This window comes from Sphaerodactylus townsendi, linkage group LG07 (genome assembly GCF_021028975.2).
Source record: "Sphaerodactylus townsendi isolate TG3544 linkage group LG07, MPM_Stown_v2.3, whole genome shotgun sequence".
Lineage (NCBI taxonomy): Eukaryota > Metazoa > Chordata > Lepidosauria > Squamata > Sphaerodactylidae > Sphaerodactylus > Sphaerodactylus townsendi.
Window position 1 is genome coordinate 123,627,671 of NC_059431.1, and position 13,791 is coordinate 123,641,461.

At 48.9% G+C, this 13,791-nt stretch overlaps 1 protein-coding gene across 1 annotated transcript in view; it reads left to right on the forward strand.

Moving 5' to 3' along the window:
* EXOSC8 (exosome component 8) overlaps positions 1 to 13,791 on the forward strand; it is a 675,700-nt gene that overhangs the window by 121,651 nt on the left and 540,258 nt on the right. The window lies entirely within an intron of this gene.

Consider the following 13,791-nt stretch of genomic DNA (forward strand, 5'->3'; position numbering starts at 1 on the left):
AGGTTCCGACATGAAGGCACGCTTAGGCGCCTGGAAGGCTGCCCCGCACTCCGGGGACCACGGCAGCGAAACCAAAGGCTTGGTTGCCACTGGTCCCTTCTCCGTGTGCAGCAAATCAGTGAGGGGGAGAGCCAGCCAGGCAAAGTTAGGGATAAAGTATCGATAGAAATTGGCAAAGCCCAGGAACAACTGCAACTGACGCCTGGGCTCGGGGCTCCTGCCACTGCAACACATCCTGCACCTTACCCGGGTCCATCTCCAACCCCTGACTGGAGATCCGGTAACCCAGAAAGTCCAGCTGCTCCTTATGAAAGTCACATTTGGAAAGTTTAATGAACAAGTCATTGTCGAGGAGTTGCTGTAGCACAGCCCGCACAGTCTTAACGTGCTCCTCCTCCGTCTGGGAGTAAATAAGGACATCATCCAAATACATTACCACCCCCTTGTACAGAAAATCCTGGAGGACCTCATTTATCAAATACAAGAAAGTCCCAGGAGCACCGAATAACCTGAATGGGAGGATGCGGTAGGCAAACTGGCCCATCCTCGTGTTGAAAGCCATTAGGTGCTCATACCCCTTGGCGATTCACACTTGACAGTAGGCTTCCCGCAAATCCAACTTAGTGAAAACTTTGCCCATCCCCAGACAACTCAGTAAGTCCTTGATCAGGGGCAACGGATATTTGTTGCACGCGGAGACTGCGTTCAGTCCCCGATAGTCAGTACACAGCCGAAGGGAGCTGTCCTTCCACACAAACAGTACAGGAGCAGCAAAATCACTGGTTACCATTTTAATGAAACCCCGTTTCAAGTTTTTGTCCAAAAACTCCTGAAGTGCCTGGGCTTCCGACAGGCTCATGGAGTAGAGAGGGCTTTTCGGGAGCAGTAGTTCGATCTTACAGTCATTCTTATGGTGGGGCAGCAGCTCCATTTCCTCGAACACCCTCCAAAGGTCCCGGTAGGGTTGAGGGATGGCTGAGACATCCAGCGCGCTCCCAGCTACCTCATGGGAGTCCCATGCCTGCATCAGCAGAGGACCAGACATATGGTCACCACAAGGGGGGTCAACAAATTGGATAGAGTTGGAGGACCAGGAGATATTGGGGTCGTGGTCCCGTAGCCAAGGCACTCCTAGCACCAGGGAATATTTGGCCACCTTGGCGATGATGAACTGCCGCTCTTCCCAGTGCCCCCCGCACTGGATAAGGACGGGTTCTGTCCGATTTGCAGGCGGTGCACCCCCAATGTACCCCCGTCCATCTGCTTGAACAGGATGGGGCAGTGTAGGGGGGACCCGCTGCAGCCCCAACTGGTCCACTAGGGATGGCTGCATTAGGCAGCATGTGCACCCCGAGTCAATGAGTGCCTGCGTCTGCACACTAGTCCCACAAGTCTGATTTGACACAGGTTACACTCACCCTCAGTTCCGTGTCCTTCGAAGGGACCTGGCATCGGGAGCGCCTCAGGCCAGGTTGCTGTTGTTTCCCACCAACTCCTCGCTGGACTCGGGGCTACCCACCTCCTCAGAGGCCGAACTCGCCTTGCGCAGCTCCACTTGCAGTCCCGAACCCTTCTTGAACGGGGACTTTCTCTCTGGGTCCTTAGTTGTTCTGGTCTTCGCTGCACCGCTGGCAGGAACTACCAGAGGGTCTGGTTTCTTGCTAGGACACACAGCCGCTTTGTGCCCCTCTCCCCCACAACTCAGGCAAAGTCCCAGCCATCGCTGCCGGGCGTAAAGAGATTCCCCGATCTCCTTGCTACCGCAAGCTGGAGAGGTGCCCCCCGAAGGCGGATGGGGAGAAACCGGCGGTGGATTGCCCCACTGTTTCAGTAGTTGCACTCTGCGCAAACAGACCTCTGCCTCGCCCGCCCGTGTGTACCACCCTGCCAGGGAGGTCAGCTTCATAGTCACCATGGCCCACTGTGCCACCTCTGGGTGAAGCCCCTCTCAGAAGAAGTGAATCTTCACCTGCTCTGGCCAATCCTGGACCACCATGGCTAGCTGGCGGAACTCCAAGACGTACTCACTCACAGATAGGGACCCTTGCCTGATTTGCCGCAATCTGGCATGGGCTTTCTCTTCCTCGAATGGATCCTCGAACTGCCGCCTCAGTGCTAACATGAAGCAGGGGAAGGAACGAAACTCTGGGGCCCAGCCTTTGTAAAGTCCCACGTACCAGCCGGCCTCTGCTCCCTCTAGGAGGGCCCCCACCTCATGTACTTGCTTGATCTTGTCCTCCTATTCACCGCCGCACCTCTCCATATGTGCTTCGACTTGCACGAGGAAGTAGCGTCTCCGTCGTCCCATCTAAATGGGCCTTCAAGCACTGCCACCTCCACTGGGGCTGTGGCCCAGGCGGCCCCGGGGGCCCCTGCGGCCCGGGTGGCATGTTGTTGGGGGGTGCAGGCACTGGTTGCTCCCCCTCCAGAGGTGGTGGCGACAGCTGCGGTGGATCCTGTTGATCCCGCTCTGCTGCCTTGGCGCGGGCCAGAAGGAGTTCCATGTTGCACTGTAGGAAGTGTATCTCCTGCCACATCCCATCTCGCTCCCGCCTCCAGGCCACCACGCCTTGCTCAGGGGCCCATGCCCATGCCCCTGCCTGGACCTGAACCCACGACCACTCGCTTTGCGCCGCCGGGTCCCACTCCGAGTAAATGTCCTGGTCCATGGGTTGCATGGCCGCCGAGAGGGGGCCCAAGAGTAGGGTGATCCCATGCTCTCCTCACCGCTGGTGCTTCATGCAGCACACAAGTGAGGATCGTGTTGGTCGGGGACGGGAGCATTCTTCTCCCCATCTCCTAAGTCTGGGTCGTGGGGCATCTCGTCCTTGTCTGGAACTCGCCCCATTCCCTCATCAGGTTCTCCAAATACTCCTCAAAATGTACATTTTCGCTTTACACAGTCTTTATAGATCTATAATCAGTCTTTAACTCAATATCTGGAGCTAGACTATGGGATAAATTGAAAGCCTCATCTTTTATTTCTGATTAGAAGGTTATATGAAAACACCTTTAGAATAAAATGTAACCTCCAATGTCAATTGACAGAGCCCATAAGAACTGAGAAGAGAGTTGAACAGGGCTGTATTCTAGCACAGTGATTCCCAACCGGGGTTCTGCAGGACCTTGGAGTGCTGTGAGCACCTCCCAGCATTACCGCCATTGGCGCCCTGTGGGGCGCCCTCCTCCACCGGACTGAAGGCACCCAGCACTACACCCACCCCTGCATCATGCCAGTTCCAGCACCCCAACCCTGTGCCCTACTTACCGGAGATGGTTGCTCCTTTATCTGCCAGGCCGAGGCGAGGCCTGCTGGGGGGGTGGTGCCTGGCTGGTTGCCTGGCTGCTCTGCCTCCCCCTCCCTGCCTCCCCCCCATGAGCAAGCCCGGGCTGCAAAGCTGCTCCATGGGTGCTCCACGGGTGCTTGTGGGTATGGGTGGGGGGATGGAGGGAAAAGGGGCCTTCCCTTCCTCCCCACCCACCTTCATGAGCTAGCCCTTTAAGACGTTTCCTGCCCCTCTCTGCCTTCCTGGAGCTTCCTCGATACCATTTTCTCAGCTCACTGTGCTCCTTGCCTGTTTTTTTCCTGCAGGTTCCCCCCAACCCGTTTTTTCTGCAGGTTTCATTATTTGGTGATGGAGGAGGTGGTGGTGGGGATAAGCATTGAAGGATGGACTGCAGACGGCATAGAGAACTGCAGCACTTTGCTGCGAACCATGGAAGCAATGTTGTCAAACAAAGAATGGAGAAAAAAGGGACAAATCACAAAATGGTGGCCAGGAAACGTTTGGAGTGCAGACATACATCACAGTAAAGGGAAGGATTGAAAACATTTTACAAATGCTTTACAAACGTTTTAAAAACATTTTCAAGAATTAGTGCAGAAAGGGCCTCAATTTTATGTTGGGTCTTCCTTCCTTCTGTCTTTGGCTTTTCCCAGCTTAGTGGTTTCCAGTAAGAAAGTCAATGGACAGGATCAAGCCCTGCCTTGTCAAGATCAGAAGCGCTATGAGACAAATACTGATGTTTTATCCATGGATTCTTAAACTTGCTTTTGATGGGTAAATTTCAGTTCATACGATGCGAGCTGGGTTGAATTGGGTTTCTGCCCAGCCTCGGATGAAAGGGGCCTGATGCTTTTTGAAGAGGCCCTTATTTGAGCCAGAGGTTAAGAACCGAAAGCTGTGTTGTGCGTGGAAAAAGATAAGGTCTAGTTCCTGTTTGGATGCTAACATATCAGACAGAAGGCTCCTACTTGGAAAAAGCCAGCTGCTTTCTCTAATGTTTCCAATATGATCTAATTTCTGCATTCAGCTTCTCTGCCAGTGAGTGGTGTCATGTTGGATAAGCCAGGGCATCACACATTTGGAACAAGCAGAAGCTGTCGGATTAAGCTGGTTGGAAAATGCTGTAAAAATCTGGTAAAGTTCGGTGAAATTCGGATTTATTTGGGTATAAAATTATCTGTATGCCCAAATAAGACACATAACAAATTCGGATATGCCCGAATTTTCGGGTAAAACCAAAAAATTCAGGTCCATTTGTTTTTTCACGTTCTGACCTTTAGGGGGCATATTTTTAAATCTAGCAACACCAAAATTTCAGGGTATCATCCAGAGACTGTCCTGGTGATACAGCTGAGTTTGGTGAAGTTTGGTTCAGGGGCAAAAGTTATGGACACCCAAAGGGGTACCCCATCCCCCATTGTTTCCAATGGGAGCTAACAGGAGATGGGGCTACCCCTTGGAGGGCCCATCTCCCACCACCCCCATAAGCAAAGGTCACCAAACCTGGGTGGTGTCATCAACAGAGTCTCTTGAAGATACTCTGAAAGTTTTGTGTCTCTACCTTGAACAATATGCACTCCACAGACACCCCCAGAAACCCCCCATTGGTTGCAATGGAGCCACTTCAAAACACAGAATCCCTCTGATCTTCAGCAAGTTCTATAGTGGGAAAAATTAATTGTTTTTCCTACTATAGACTTAAATGGGGTTTTCTGTTAATGGTGTGATGGGCTTTCTGGGCTGCATGGCCCTGGTCTGGTAGATTTTGTTCCTAACATTTTGCCTGCATCTGTGACTAACATCTTCAGAGGTGTATCGCAGAGCAAAGTCTGTCACACACTGTATCCAGTGAGCAGGCTTAGCTGATGTTTACGTGGGAGGGGCAAATGCTGTAGGCATCCATTTGAAGGGGAACGTGATGCGGTGGATTATTCTTCTTGGTGGCAAGCTGTGTACACAGGTTCAACAGGTTGCCGCAGGTGGGGGATTTCTGAGGATCCCTGTTTTCCAAGCAGGTTGTTGCGCCACTGGTGCGCCAGGGAGCATGTGCTGCATGATTGTTTTGGTCAGATATGTGGCTAAGGGTGATGTGCTGGTGATAAGCTGTGATGTGATGGTGGTTTTGGGGTAACTCAATGCCAAAATCTTGAGAATCCTTGAACATCCCTGTTTTTCAGGCAGGTTTTTGCGCCAGGGAGCATGTGATGCGTGATGCTGCCTGTAGAGTATGACAAGCTTTATAGTTTCATGGTTGTTTTTTTTTCATTACAATTCAAAAATCATATGAATTCAGGAGGATCTGTTTAGATGCTCATTTTACCCAGACCTGTCCTTTTGAAAGCCAGGGGAGTGGGAAATCTCCGGGTTTTCTGTTTGTCCTTTTGCAAGCCAGAGTGTCAGGACTGCAACTCCCAGCATGCACTGGCTCCCACTTTTTTCCAACAAGAGCAGGAAAACAAACTGAGAAGCTACATCCCACCAGAGCTTCACAGCCAATGAGAGGACAGAGACTGGGCGGGGGGAGAAAGCTGATTGGTTAAGAACATAAGAACATGCCAGCTGGATCAGACCAGAGTCCATCTAGTCCAGCTCTCTGCTACTCGCAGTGGCCCACCAGGTGCCTTTGGGAGCTCACATGCAGGATGTGAAAGCAATGGCCTTCTGCTGCTGCTGTTATTCCCAATCACCTGGACTGGTTGTTGTTAAGTTCAGAAATAAAATAAAAACTGGAGCTGAGGACATGAGTCCTCAGTTCCAGCACCCTGTATTTAGGGCGACGCAAATCAATAAAGTTCTTTTCTTTAACTTAACTTTGTTTGAGTGTGTCCAGCATTACACAGGGGAGAGGGAAATCTCATTTGTCCTTTTGCAAGCCCAGTGCAGCAGAGGCAGGGAAGGGAGATCTCAGATTTGTTTTTCTTTTGCAAGCTCTGTGTGGTGGCTTGGGAGGGGAAAATCTCTGGTTTATCCTTTTGCAAGCTAGGGGAGAGGAAAATCTCTGTCCTTTTGAAAGCCGGATGCAGCAGAGGCAGGGGAAGGAAATCTCTGGGTTTTGCAAGCTGCCTGCAGTGGCTCAGAAGGGGAATCTCCAAGGTTCTTTTTCAAGCTGCATGCGCACTGAAGCCCGAATATGGACAAGTCAGTCTGAATACCTTCTATTCGGATCGGTTCTGACTTGGGCAGGACGTATTCGGACTGGATATGGCCCGAATGCGGCCGAATGGGCCTGAATTCGACCCGAATAGGTGATTCGTTGCATCCTAATCACCAAGCCTAGCTATAATTTTTTAAGAAAACAATTAATGGCAGCAGCAATAGCATACAATTTTCTGTAGGGGATCTATGCTGAAGAAGTAGAAGTAGGAGAGACAGTGTGGTGTAGGAATGAAAAGCAGGTGGACTCTAATCTGGAGAACTGGGTTTGATTCCCCACTCTTCCACAAGAATGGCAGACTCTTATCTGGTGAACTGGATTTGTTTTCCCTGCTCCTTCACATGAAGCCTGCTGGATGACCTTGGGCCAGTCTGTTAGGTCTCCATCCTTGAAACATTAAACAGACTATGGATTGTTGATCAGAAGCATGTATTGAAAAGGTATTGTAGCACCCAGCTTGCAAGAAGCCAGTTCTGCCTGACCTGGCTTCTGCACCTCTCTTTATCTCAAAAGATTCCCCCCTCTCATTTCCCCAAAGAATGTGAGAAAGAGTTACAGTGGAGCCGATAAGGCCCCAAGGTCGGTGACAGACAGAGATATTGCCACCTGACCATCTGTCCCCACAGAACAATGGAAATGCCCCGCTTCCCATGGGAGTAGGTGTCAGGGATAAGCCTTGTTTATCTAGCAAGCATAAGAAAGACTGAAAGTAAGAACAAAGCAAGAATGTCCCATTAACACAGTAGTTACATCTACCAGGCAGAATGCATAGATCGCAAAGCAGTTACATTAACAGGACTGCATCTTGATCACCTAGATACAATCACAGTCTACATTTATAAGGCTCTGCTCTGGAGTTAGGAATGTCACTCAATCAATAGGTGACATCCCTGAGACGGTCACAGATCTCTCAGAAGTCTCTCAGCCCCACCTGCCTCAGAAGGGGTTGTTTATGGGGAGGGGGAAGGGAAGGAGTTAGTAAACCCCTTTGAATCTTCTTACAGGAGAGAAAGGTAGGGTATAAATCCAATCTGTTCTCTCTTTGTAGAAGTTGAGGCCACTATAATTCAGGCTGTTCCAAATGGTACTTTTTATTCCTCACTTTCTGATTGAACCCCCATAACAAATCTGCTTTCCACTGGACCTTCATGTTCTTCAGATGTATTTAGATGTTGGTAGCCTTGAGTTTGCAATGGGTGCTGCTTCTTGACCATCTGGAGGGGTATTTGCTAACGTCTACATGAGATTCATGACTTGCTGCTATAAGTCTAGCTTAGCCTGACCCAGGGCAGCAGCAATGAACCACACAGAGTTGTGGGGAAACTTTGAACTTCTGCTTGATCTCTGAGCCGCCCATGGAACATTTTTAAGCCCTACTTGCCTTAGGAGATTTGACCATGCATGTTTTATGGCTTCTCCAGATCCTGTGTCAACAGAGCAACTGATCTTCCACGAGCTTTTCAGTTGAGCATCCATCTGTAATTAAAAAAACAGTGATTGCTCTCAGACTTTACTACAGCCAAGGAAAATTCTGGAGGTGGCCAGGAAAACCAAGCTGATTGACCAGCACAGAGGACCCTTGGTCTGGAAAGTCCATTAGGTTGTCTGCCTGTTCCATAACGTACAGCCACTCTAGATGTTTTGGAAGCTTCTGTAAAAACATCACTTGTCTTTTTGAATCTCATTTATTCCAGGGCCAGCCCCATGGCTTTTCCTAACCTAGCTTAGTTTGCCTAGGCGTACACCTCTGCCCACCAGCCCAGAGACACCCTGAGACAGCAGCTGGCCAACAAGCCTGAGGGTTGTCTGGCCTACTGAGCATCAGGGGTAAATGGGAGGAATTGTAGTGGAACCTGGAAGTGACATTTGTTTGTTTATTTGTTTGTTTGTTTGTTTGTTTATTTATTTATTTATTTATTTATTTTTCAAACTTATATCCCTTGTGAAGGCGCTAACCTCGGTTGGACAACATAAAATTCAAATACAATAAGCATAAAATCAATATATAAGTTAATCACTAAATAACATATTTAAAATGCAGCAAATTAATACATGATACAACAATGCCCGCAAAGTCCCTCTAAGACCCTCCCGAGGGGGAAAGAAAAAGAATGGGTCCTACAGATGGAATGGACCCTACCTATAAGATGAAAAGGAGGGAGAGGGGGGCACTTTCAGCGGCTGGACACCCCAAAAACCCGGCGGAACAACTCCGCCTGCTACAGGCCTCTGCTGGAGTTTCGCTCACCAAGGTCCACGGGTCAGGGCCCGGACCGCTGGAGGAAGAGTGTTCCACCAGGCAGGGGCCAGGGCCGTAAAGGTCCTGGCCCGAGTGGAGGCCAGCCGCATCATCTGACATCACTTCCGAACAATGCTCTAGGAATCCCCTAAATCTCTCTGGTAAACACCCTAAAGATCTGGAGATTCCTAGAGAGTTACCAGTCATATTCTACACAATTCTACCCCATATACAGTTTCTTTCACTGTAATCAGCATCAGCAGGCAAAAAACCCCCAGTGCTTGCAGAGACTTACCCCAGACTGCTGGCTTGGTCAGTTGGCAGCTGGGACTTGTCCTAAACCACCAGCTAGTCTGGTGACCTGTGTAACCAAGCCACGGGGTTCCCCATTTTTGGTGCCCTGGTGCCCCACCCTCTGGTATTCTAGGCAATTCTCTCTGGTTTCCTGCATGCCCCTGGACATTTCACGTGAGCAAGAACCTTCCAAATCACATTGACATTTTGTTCCAGGTGAATTTCAGGTAAAAACCAGTACAGAAATCCTCAAGTATACCAACCCTGGCATGGCCACGCAAGACAATGGTAGCAAAACCAATGAGTCAAACCCAGCCAGTATGGCAAAAAGCTGCCGCCTGTTCCCAACACCTCCCTCCACTTCCCTCATAATTGTTAGGCTGAGTTGAGGTTTTTCTTTGTTCATCAAGGAATGCCCAGGAGGAGTTTTGCAGCTGAAGAGAAACTTTTATTTTCCGGAAGCCACACAGCTAGACAGTGGGAGGAAGGCAGCACGGGGAGGCCTGATCGTATCAGATATTAGGCGCTATGCAGGGTTGGCATTTCTCTCAGGTGAGGGGTATCTTTTTCATGACAGCAGAGTGCACAGAGGCCAAAAACAGAGGAGTTGACCCAGGCATGCATGTGGGCTGAGGACAAAAGACCCTCTGAACCCTTCCTTGGACCCAAAGTGGCTTTTGCAAATGACTTTTGCAAGAAACTTGTAATTTTTGTTTCAGAAAAAATATGGCAGCAGCCAACAAACCAAGAAGAAGGCAATATAGGCAATATAGTGTGGAATATCTGAAGTGTGGATTTATATCAGCACCAAATAACCAACAACCACCATTTTGCCTATTGTGTGAAAGAGTCTTCTCTAATGGAGCCATGAAACCTTGCAGGCTTCAGGAACATATGAAGAAAGTGCACTCTGATAAAGTTGAAAAAAACCCCCAAGGCCTGAATGCGGTCTCCCTTTGCAACAAGTACCCCCTGCCTCTTATCAAAGATTTGTTAAGCAGCTTGGTGAAAGGAAAGATTTTAACAAAGCTGGACCTCAGGGAAGCCTACTTCCGGATCCGGATTGCTGAGGGCCAGGAGCACCTTACAGCTTTTAACACGGTTTTAGGACAATTTGAGTACCTAGTAATGCCCTTCAGGCTTAGTGGAGCTCCTGGAGTTTTCATGAACCTAATAAATGAGATAATGCATGATTTACTGTATAAGGGAGTGGTGGTTTACCTGGATGATGTATTTATTCTGAGAATGAGCAAGATCCTGTACGTCTAGTCAGAGAGGTATTGAAATGTTTGCAGAAAAATGAACTGTATGCTAAGCTATCTAAATGTGAGTTCCACAAGTCCAAACTCAACTTCTTGGGCTACTACATCTCTGCCCAGGGAGTTGAGATGGACCCAACCAAGGTTAAAGCCGTGGTGGATTGGCAAGCCCCCTGAACCAGAAAACAGCTCCAATTGTTCCTCGGGTTTGCGAATTTCTCCAGGGCCTTTATTCCGAACTTTGCAGAATGAGCCCTGCCCCTCACGGACCTGCTCCGCACCAAGGGAGTGGGTCCTGGAAGCACTAAGCCTGCCCCCCCCCCCTTAATTGGACTCTGGCTTGCAAATCTGCATTTGAAAACCTCAAAAGAGTCTCCATTTCTGACCCCATTCTCTACCATGCTGACCCCTCCAAGCCCTTTGTGGTCCATGTGGACGCTTCCGATATAACTATGGGCGCAGCCCTCCTCCAAGCTGGGGAAGTTGGGATGCGCATTCTGGGGAAGCTGGGGAAGATGGCATGAGCATTCCTCTCCAAAAAATTTAGTGGGTCCGAGTTAAATTGAACTGTGGGGGACAAGGAAACTGCAGCTATCAAAAAAGTACTAACGGCTTGGTACCATTGACTAGAGGGCGCGCAGCACCAATTCAGAGTTTGGATGGACCACAAGAACCTAGCCACGCTCAAAACCCCCAGCAAATTGAATACAAAGCAACTTCGCTGGAAGGACTTTTTCACGTGCTTTGATTTCACCATCCACTTTTCCCTGGGCAAACATAACTGCCTTGCAGACACCTTGTCCCGCCTCCCCAGACAAGGGGGCATTCCGGACCGCCCCTCACACATGGTCTTCGCACCCTTCCAGCTCGGCCTCCAAGTAGTCACCTGCAGTAAAGCCAAAACATCCACTCCCAACCCCAACCAGCCACTCCCCCTGGGGGATGGACTGAAGGCTCTTTCCAAGACGCTCTCTGCAGAGGAAGAAAGGCTGCTGCTCTTGAAGAACGGGGGTTGTGGTGGAAGGGAGACAAACTGTACATTCCTGAGCTGCTCTGGGCAAAGGACCTTGCAGGCTGCCACGATGTTAAGTCGGCAGGCCACTTTGGCTTTGTCAAAACGCTCCACCTGGCCCACTGTCAATTTTGGTGGTGCTCTGGGTTGAATCAACCTGTAACCTACAGGTATATACCAGGGGCCAGAGAGACAATCCCCTGGTTTGGCTATCTGACCGTTGGGCTGACACAGTTCTAATAAAGCTCTTGAACCATTCTTGAGACTTGTTATTGATTGGGGTAACAGACCCTTACATTACCTCTCCTCACCTAATCCTACCACACCTTTCCTGCTTCTGGGAACCACTTTACCTTATTTTGAATTGGAATACCCCAGGATTGTGATTTCATCAGTTCAACCCCAAATCTAATAAACTGCTGGATGCTCCCTGGCTTTGACTCATCAAGCCAAATATCCACTGCATTGTCCTCCTCTGGTGGACAAGAACTTCCTTTATTTAGGAAGATTAGCTCTCTTAACATTGCTGGAGGGTTAAATTTTCCTATATATAGCCTTTGCCCTGTGTTTTCTGGACTGAATTCTGGTGTGGCTTTACCTTGCCCAGTGCTGCTTTACTTCTCCAGGAATTCAACATGGGTGTTGGACTCTGTTCCACTCAACCTTTCCTCTACAAGTCAGGTAGCTATTACCCTCCCTGTGATGACTTACTCTTTTCCAAACCTATCCCCTCACATCTGTCTAAATACTAGGTTTCTCTAAATCCTGTGCATGTGTAAGTTTATTATTTTACTTTTCTAATAAAAATGGTTAAACCTTACTTTTGGTCTCCTGCGGATTTCTAAGGAACAAAGACACCCAAAGACACAGGTGTCAAAGATCCAAAAATTACTCCCTCTGGCATTGTAGGTCTGCTTCTCGGTAATTCCCCCATCTAAAAAGGAATAAATCTACCAATTTGGATAACACTGGAGTTTTCCACGCCTGCAAAATGGTTGAGGTGGTGGCTTGTCGTCCACTAACCTGCCTACCCATTCCCCCTCCCCCTTCTAGAGTTCATTTTATTTGAGCATAAAATGAGCTTTGCTCCTACTATTGTAAAATTCAATACAAATTTTACACATTTAAAATTCAAATGCTGCATTATGCATGTCTCAATTAAATCAATATTTTGAGCAAAAAATACATCTAACCAGTGATTGTTTTCCAGTAACCATTACAATGTCAATACAAACATCCATACATCCCCGGTTTCTTCAATTCCTTTTGAATAAAAAAAAAATGCATTTCAAGAAAGTAAACATATACATAACCCACTTGGCTAATCAGCTACTAGTTGAATCCTGATCTCGGTAGGTCTTCAAAGGCCCCTGGTAACCAGTAAAGCTGTGCAAACTTTAACTCAAAGACATCCAGCAACCTGTCTCTTATTAATGGTAAGACAAATACACTTGCAGGCTCCCCTTGGAGCAAATGGCAGCTTTGGAGGGTGGAGTGCATGGCATCTGTCCTCCTTAAATCCCATCCCCTCCAGGCACCACCCCCAATTCTCCAGGAATTTCTCAACCCAAAGTTAGCAATCCTTTGATGAACATTGGTGTAGGGAACTATTCAGGGATGCTCCCAACAGAAGACCCAAGGTGTTGCCAGACTGACCTATGGTAGATTAAGGGAACCCTGTTTGAAGGACAATGTTGTCTCTCTACGTTTCTCAGCCAACCCTTGGGGTGCCTGCCCAGTGCTGCTTTACTTCTCCAGGAATTCAACATGGGTGTTGGACTCTATTCCATTCAATCTTTCCTCCACAAGTCAGTGCCCAAATGGGGACTTGTTTTAGGGGTGGGATCTGTGTGAAGCTCCCCCCCCCCAAAAAAAACTTTTTTTACCATCCTACACCTGTGTTTATTGGCCTGTGCGGAGGGGGCCTTAGTATACCCACAAGGAGAAAGAACTATGTCTGGACTTGTCTCACTCTAAAGCAGCCTTGCACAATGCCTTCCTTATATCCTTCCTGACAGCAGGGGATCTCCTGCCCCCAGTGGGGGAATGGCAGAAGGGTTTAAGCCACCCAGATCCTCCACCACCTGTTGGGATACTCCCTGCTGTTCTCTAGAAGTTCCTAGAAATCCCACCTTGGCCTGTGGTTTCAGGGCACTACATAGCTCAGGCAGCATTTCCCCTTTCCCCTCTTGCTAGGCATCCAAGCCACCCAGATATTTGTTCCTGCCTTGAGCCATGAAAATGGGGCTGTTGGGCACCTCCTTGAGCTGCTGCCTTTCAAAAACTTGGGTGGGTTGTCCTGACAAATAACTGGCAGGGCAGGGCCCCCATGAGCCAACTGGTGCTAATCTTGGTGGCAGAGGCCCTACATCTGCAGAGAGTGTGGTATAGAGGTTATTCTGGAGAACTGAGTCTGAGTCTCCACTCCTTCACATTAGTGGTGGACTCTTATCTGGTGAACTGGATTTGTTCATGTGGAAGAGAAGAGAGTCACATTTGGTTCCCCAGATTAGAGTCCCCAACTCTTAACCACAACACCACTCTGG